The sequence below is a fragment of the Piliocolobus tephrosceles genome, chromosome 14, assembly GCF_002776525.5.
Source record: "Piliocolobus tephrosceles isolate RC106 chromosome 14, ASM277652v3, whole genome shotgun sequence".
Taxonomy (NCBI): Eukaryota; Metazoa; Chordata; class Mammalia; order Primates; family Cercopithecidae; genus Piliocolobus; species Piliocolobus tephrosceles.
Window position 1 is genome coordinate 52,587,379 of NC_045447.1, and position 8,524 is coordinate 52,595,902.

At 39.2% G+C, this 8,524-nt stretch overlaps 1 pseudogene; it reads left to right on the forward strand.

Moving 5' to 3' along the window:
* The first annotated feature begins 640 nt into the window (after window positions 1-640).
* Window positions 641-3,399, forward strand: LOC111537197 (annotated as a pseudogene).
* Window positions 3,400-8,524: the final 5,125 nt, after the last annotated feature.

Here is an 8,524-nt window from a genome sequence, read left to right on the forward strand (position 1 = left end):
AATTTCAGGCCAATATCTCTGATGAACATCAATGCGAAAATGAATCCAGCAGCACATCAAAAAGCTTATCCACCAGGATCAAGTCGGCTTCATGGCTGGGATGCAAGACTGGTTCAACATACACAAATCAATAAACCATCATTCTCAGCAAAATATCACAAGAACAGAAAACCAAACACCACATGTTCTCACTCATAAGTGGGAGTTGAACAATGAGAACACTTGGACACAAGGAGGGGAACATCACACTCCAGGGCCTGTGGGGGGGTTGGGGGATAGGGGAGGAATAGCATTAGAAGAAATACCTCATGTAGATGATGGGTTGATGGGTGCAGTAAACCACGATGCAATGTGTATACCTAGGTAACAAACCTGCACATTCTGCACATGTACCCCAGAACTTAAAGTATAATAATAAAAGGTGCTGCCTCAGGATGTAAAGTAACAGAGGGGCCAGAGTGGGCAATGCGGGTCTGTGAGACCTTTGGTTGCCGGTGTCCCAGCTCCCCCCACAGGCGGCTTGGCAATGGTCCGCTCTGTTTGCTGCCTGCGGATTTGGGTTTCAGACTGAAGGCTGCGTGTTCTCTGCAGCTTATTGTGGCCCCTGACAGGCCAAGTTTACTTTGGCAACTGCCAGAGAAGCCTTTGCGCTATGGAGGAGCCTGGGGCTACCCCTCAGCCGTATTTGGGGCTGGTCCTGGAGGAGCTAGGCAGGGTTGTGGCAGCACTGCTCGAAAGTAGGAGACCAGACTCTAATCCTTATGGTTTTCCATGGGAATTGTTGATATGTGCAGCTGTTGTTGGATTTTTTGCTGTTCTCTTTTTTTTGTGGAGAAGTTTTAGATCGGTTAGGAGTCAGCTTTATGTGGGAAGAGAGAAAAAGCTTGCTGTAACGCTTTCTGGACTAATTGAAGAAAAATGTAAACTCCTTGAAAAATGTAGCCTTATTCGAAAAGAGTATGAAGGCTATGAAGTAGAGTCATCTTTAAAGGATGCCAGTTTTGAGAAGGAGGCAGCAGAAGCACAAAGTTTGGAGGCAACCCGTGAAAAGCTAAACAGGTCCAATTCTGAACTTGAGGGTGAAATACTCCGTCTAGAAAGAGGTAAGAGAAATCTAAACATTCTGAACAAGGTGAATTGATGGTGGATATTTCCAAAAGGATACAGTCGCTAAAAGATGAGTCAAAATCCCTCAAATCACAAGTAGCTGAAGCCAAGATGAACTTCACCATATTTCAAATGAATGAAGAATGACTGAAGATAGTAGTAAAAGATGCTTTGAATGAAAATTCTCAACTTCAGGAAAACCAGAAACAGCTTTTGCAAGAAGCTGAGGCATGGAAAGAGCAAGTGAGTGAACTTAATAAACAGAAAATAACATTTGAAGACTCCAAAGTACACACAGAACAAGTTCTAAATGATAAAGAAAATCACATCAAGACTCTGAACGCTTGCTAAAGATGAAAGATCAGGCTGCTGTGCTTGGAGAAGACATAGCAGAAGTTGATAACTTGGAATTAGAAATGAACAGTGAATCAGAAAATGGTGCTTACTTAGTTAATCCTCCAAAAGGAGCTTTGAAGAAACTGATTCATGCTGCTAAGTTAAATACTTCTTTAAAAACCTTAGAAGGAGAAAGAAACCAAATGTATAGTCAGTTATCTGAAGTTGATAAAACAAAGGAAGAGCTTACAGAGCATATTAAAAATCTTCAGACTGAACAAGCATCTTTGCAGTCAGAAAACACACATTTTGAAAGTGAGAGTCAGAAGCTTCAACAAAAACCTAAAGTAATGATTGAATTATACCAAGAAAATGAAATGAAACTCCACAGGAAATTAGCAGTAGAGGAAAATTACCGGTTAGAGAAGGAAGAGAAACTTTCTAAAGTGCACGAAAAGATCAGCCATGCCACTGAAGAGCTGGATCTATATAAGCGAAGAGCTGTTCTGAAAAGCTGGATCTATAGAAAGCAAGCCAAAGATCTTGAAGAAGAATTGGAGAGAACTATTCATTCTTATCAAGGATGGATTATTTCCCACAATAAAAAAAGCACATAAGGCCGGGCGCGGTGGCTCACACCCATAATCCTAGCACTTTGGGAGGCAGAGGCGGGCGGATCACAAGGTCAGGAGATCGAGACCATCCTAGCTAACACGGTGAAACCCCGTCTCTACTAAAAATACAAAAACTTAGCCAGGCGTGGTGGCGGGCGCCTGTAGTCCCAGCTACTCGGGAGGCTGAGGCAGAAGAATGGTGTGACCCTGGGAGGCAGAGCTTGCAGTGAGCCGAGATCGCACCACTGTACTCCAGCCTGGGCGATAGAGCAAGACTCTGTCTCAAAAAAAAAAAAAAAAAAAAAAGCACGTAATAATTGGTTGGCAGCTTGGACTGCTGAAAGAAACCTCAATGATTTAAGGAAAGAAAATGCTCACTACAGACAAAAATTAACTGAAACAGAGTTTAAATTTGAACTTTTAGAAAAAGATTCTTATGCCCTTGATATTCCAATTACAGCATTTGGTGGAGAGCATTCCCCGTATGGTCCCTCAACATTGGATCGGCCTTCATTCAAAACAAGAGTTTTCCTTTATTCTCCAACCTTGTTGGAGGGTCCACTCAGACTCTCATCTTTGCTTCCAGGGGGAGGAGGAAGAGGCTCAAGAGGTCCAGGGAATCCTCTGGACCATCAGATTATCAATGAAAGAAGAGAATCAAGATGTGATAGGTTAACCAATCATCATAGGGCTTCTTTTGACACTGGGTCTCTGTCACCTCCATGGGAACAGGACCGTGGGATGATGTCTCCTCCACCAGGACAATCATATCCTGATTCAGCTATTCCTCCTCAAAGGCAAGACAGATTTTATTCTAATTCTGGCACACTGTCTGAACCAGCAGAACTCACAAGTTTTAATATGACTTCTTTGGATGAAATGAATGGGTCAATGCTTTCAGAAATGGAATCCAGTAGAAATGATACAAAAGATGACCTTGGTAATTTAAATGTGTCTGATTCATCTCTCCCTGCTGAAAATGAAGCAACTGGCCCTTGCTTTTTTCCTCCACCTCTTGCTCCAATCAGAGGTCCATTGTTTCCAGGGAATACAAGGGGCCCATTCATGAAAAGAGGACCTCGTCTCCCCCCACCTCCTCCAGGAACCATGTTTGGAGCTTCTTGAGATTATTTTCCACCAAGGGATTTCCCAGGTCCATCACATGCTCCATTTGCAATGAGAAATGTCTACACCGAGGGGTTTTCCTCCTTACCTTCCCCCAAGACCTGGATTTTCCCCCTAACCCCCACATTCTGAAGGTAGAACTGAGTTCCCTTCAGGGCTGATTCTGCCTTCACATGAGCCTGCTACAGAACATCCAGAACCACAGCAAGAAACCTGACAATATTTTTGCTGTCTTCAAAAGTAATTTTGACTGATCTCTTTTTCAGTTTAAGTAATTGCTGTTACTTAAGTGATTACACCTTTGCTCACATTGAAGCTTAATGGAATTATAATTCTCAGGATAGCGTTTTCTAAATAAAGATGATTTAAATGTGAATCTTATGAGTAAATTATTTCCATTTTATTTTATTCTAGATAGTATAGCTACTTTAATTTTATTAACTAATCCACTATTATATAACAATAATGGGAGTTTTATATATGTAATCTTGCAGGTAGGGAGGCTTTAAATTATAAAGACTGTATCTTTATGCCAAGAACTGTATTTACTGTGGTTGCAGACAAATGCAAAAGTAATTTTATCCTTAATTAAATAAATTTTGGTTGATTTTTTTAAAAAAAGGAAAAAAAAGAAAATGATTAATCTGTCATTGAGGTGCATTATCAATTGTTTAACCATTCCTCTCTTATTGAACATTGGGTTGTTTAAAAAGTGTTGCTATTTTTGAATCATGGTTCAGTGAACAATTTTGGACACACAACTTTTTTTCTGATGAGTTATTTCCTAAGGATCCAGCTCAGAAACTCAGCACATAAACCTAATAAGAAAAAAATAATTTGAAGTGGCTAATCTCTTACTCCAATAAAATTGTTGTATTTACGTTTGGATTTAGATGCCTTTCAATGGTCATACCTTCGCCTAGCTTTTATGGATTCTACTTTTAACATGTAGAGTGACTGTTTAAATCACCTACCCCCACTGAGTTTTAAGTTCCTTTTTATTCGACAGGACTGGATTGTGTGTTCCAGCTCCTCAAACTTAGTTATCAACCACTATCCTAGAGAATTGAATTCACATGAGGCCTATCCAGAAGAACAATCTCCCTTTCAGTGTCCTCACACATGCAGTGACCAGAGATCAACCTTGATAAATTATGGAAAAAGTACAGCACATTCTGGAAGAGCCATGGAAGATCCAGATCATCTGGTGCTGGATAAGAATATTAATGGACAAGCCCGGCGCGGTGGCTCACGCCTGTAATCCCAGCACTTTGGGAGGCCGAGGCAAGTGGATCACGAGGTCAGGAGATCGAGACCATCCTGGCTAATATGGTGAAACCCCGTCTCTACTAAAAATACAAAAAATTAGCCGGGTGTGGTGGCAGGCTCCTGTAGTCCCAGCTACTCGGGAGGTTGAGGCAGGAGAATGGCATGAACCCAGGAGGCGGAGCTTGTAGTGAGCTGAGATTGCGCCACTGCACTCCAGCCTGAGTAACAAAGTGAGACTCTGTCTCAATAAAAAAAAAAATTAACGAACAAAAAGGTTAATGAAAGAACATATTGAAGAATCCAATTATGTGGTATCTACTCAAATGAGGAATCAATAAGATCAGTCAGTTAGCCGTCAAGATTTATAAAAGAGATGATGGCCTTGGGAGGGGCTGCCCTACTCAACTTTTTAATGACTAGAAGCTATTAAGGGCTCCAGCCAGAACCCTTCAGTAGGATTCAGCGAGGATCCCAATTTGGGGTCCAGAAGTAAATGGATAACTCCCAGGAACCATTCAGAATAAAAATGAGGGAGCATCACTGTGAATTTATACTATCCAAGTGTGAGGAAAATTAATGTCAAGGAAGCTTTGCAAAAGTCTAATATTTACATTGAATTCCAGGGCACCATGCTGTAAGACAAAGCACTCTTGTCCTGTCCCTCTCCCTTCCTCATGTTTTTTGGCTCTTGGGATCCTTAAGTTTCAACGTTATTCTAAAAATATAGAGCATCTGGGAAACTAAAAAAGTGGAAGATATTCAAATTCTAATGAATATACTGGCAGTATTGTAGATCATGAAGTATAACATAAAGACAAGAATCCCTAGCCTCTTCCAGCCATACTTTACTGAAGACCTTATTACAGGACATGGGATGTAATGGTAAGGAGAAAGGATAGAATTTTGAGAAGTCTGGGAAGACAATATATGATAACATCTGGAGAAGCTTTGCATAGGTTACTTTTGTTCAAGCTTAAGAAAAAGCTAGCTTGCCCCTGCACTGTCATCAGGTATCATGAAAGTAAATAAAACCTTTAAAGGTTATTCAAGCCAGACAGACTTCTGTCTTCTCTATACTATCCTGTGATCCTAAAGTCTTAACAGTTACTACATATAATTTCCCTACATTTGCTACTAGTATTTTATTATATGTAATATTACACTCTTAATATTTCAAAAGTGGATGATTCATCTCTCAAAGAGACTGCAAAATTCATGAGTTAAGATTTGAGAATTTTATTTTAGACATGATTTAGTCAGATTTTAGCGAGTTAGAATCTCTGTTTTCTCTAATAATACTGCTTGTCCTTTTGTGTATTAAGGAATTTTTGTCTATCAAAGATTGTATGAGATAGACCAGAAGATAATTTACCTTGAAAATATCTGGAATGTAAAATGGCAACAGTAGTATTTGGGGACTTCATAGGGGATGGCCAATATACACCCATTCTTAGAGGTACTGATGATATAATGTATAAGACAAAATCAAGTGGTCTCCATCACCATATAATGTTTAGAATGGCAAAGAGGGAGCAGAACAAACACCCTTTCAAATATCTTCATAGAATCTACTGTAATAAACTCATACTTGCTTAAAGTGTGTCTCTTCAGTGGTCTTATTCACCACTACTTTGGGGAAAATGAGGCTGCTTAAAAGATTAACAGAAATTACATTTTACATATCTGTGGCAGAGAAAACACTATGTATTCACCAAACCACTTCTTTTCCTTCCCAGACACTCGGGAAGAGGTGATTTCTTTGTCCCCTTTCATCTAATTGAGGTGCTGTGACTACTTTTAGACAGGCAATGTGAGCAGAAGGTATTTAAAAACCCCTCGATGTGATCCTCTTTTCTCTTTCATGGACAAACTGGAGGCCATGTAATAAGGATGGTGGGGTTCCAAACTGAAAGAACCTGGATTTCTGATTTACTCTTTTGAGAAGAGTTCACCAGGGAAACAGCTTGACCAGGAAAATATGCACAGGACCCTGTGTGAACAAGATACAAAGATCTATTACATGGGGCCATTAAGGTGAGAGTATTGTGTTTATAGTATCCAGCATTAATTACCCTCACTACTACAACTTCTTTGTATCCATCATGTGGAAAAGTGGAGTGTTTAATACATGATTATTGAGTTTATTACATTTTTATATTCCAAATTCCAATCATTGCTAATTCTGCGTTACCTCATTTCAAGACAAAGGTGACCAAGGGCTAAAGCAGTGCTACCCAAACCAAGCCAGACATCAAAATCACGCAAAACCTTTAGAAAACACAACTTTAAAGACGCCATTCACATAGATATTTATTCAGTGGGTTTTCAGATGGAACTCTGGAATCTGCAGTCTTTAACAAGGCTTCCCAAGTTGTTCTGATATACAGCAGGCAAATCTGAGAACCACTGGACCAAAGCTTTAACAAGAAGAAAATAAAGGCTATACCTTTCGGCACCAAGAACAGTGCCTTAAACATAGAATGTATTCAATAAAAGCTTGTAGAAAAGTAGGTTTGTGAACAGGTGCAGGGACTAGCCTTGAGCAAATTAACAAGGGCAGCAATGTTTTTCACTGAAACCACTGTTCCCCCTACTTTATTTCCTCTGGGGCTCTGTTTTTCCTTTCTCCTATCAAAATCTATTCTAAGGTTGAAGTTCGGGGGTATCCCTTGCCTACTCCACACAGCAAGGAATATAATTAGTGTTTCTCAAACTATCTGTGACAAGAGACCCATTGAAAGCCAGTACTTTTGTAAAATGCAATAATTAATTTCTAGAAAATGAAATCTTAAAATCACAGACATTAAAATACAAATTCCAATTTTTTATTATTAACTGTAAGAAATTTAAAATTAAATCTCAATAAATAAAATTAAAGCAAACATAAGACAGAAAAAAGTAAGCATTATGGATTGGCTCAGTATGCAAACTACACACACTTTACCAAACACAGCCATAAATTACTAAGAAGCAAAATCTTCCATCTGTAAACATTTCCATTTCCATTGACAATGTATGTGAGGGAAAGGAGGGATGCTTTTGTTTTAGAGTGCCAGGCATCAGCTAACAAGTGACAAATATGTATTGAGACTGAGATCTCCCAAGCCCCTCAGTAGTCAGCATGAACATGTTGAGGCCTGTGTTTTTGACTAAAAAATTGGCCAGAGCATGGGCAACATGTGTAAGTCCTGAATGAAAAAAATATCAGCAGCAGAAATCTAAGAGAATGTTCACAGCTAAGCCACAGTAAATTCTCAAGCCCTTCATCACAGAGGCCACTGTGGGTCCTCATTTATGCCTTTGTTTTTATTAAATTGGATGTGATCATAAGATTCTTCTGTCAAAATTCCACCAGCATGTGAAGGCACCAAAAGTTTAAAATGTGGAGAATGTTAAAATGTAAAATTAAGCCAAGTTAAGCAATTCCATTCAGTGGCAGATATATTTGTTACTACACGAGAAGAAAGTTAATGGGGAGCTAAGATTGATGTTACTGATAAGAAACAGAAACAAGACTTTAAAATTAAATAAATGAGTTATTTGTTTAGTAAGAATCAATTGACAGATTCTCAATAAAGACTGTGAGATGTCTTAAAACATTATACGGTATGGAGATAACATTTGTAACTTTGACAATTTATATGATGAGAAAAATCAAGGAATTTTATTGTTTATTGGCAGAGTTCTAGCATTATAACTCCATCATTCTCTTTTGGGGACCTTTCCCTTAAAGTAAATTGATAATAGGGCTTGAAATGGTACACCTCAGCATTTTGTTTATAAAATTGTGGAATAGGTAAGGTCTGCATTGTAACTGAACCCAGGTTCAGCTGCTTGCTGCTCTAAAGCTAGACATACGGAGGAAGGTTGGTGGGAGGAAAAGCAATTTTAATCGGAGAAGCAGCAAACCAAGAAGACTGTGAACTATAGTCACAAGGACTATCTTAAATTTTAAAATTTACCATAGAGTTTTCAAAGGAAAACTTGGTATGGGAGGCATGCAGGAGGGGTGCGGGGGGTGGGGTCTGTGTGTCTTGTTCCAATGGCTATCTCAGATAGTCACCCATCTGGAA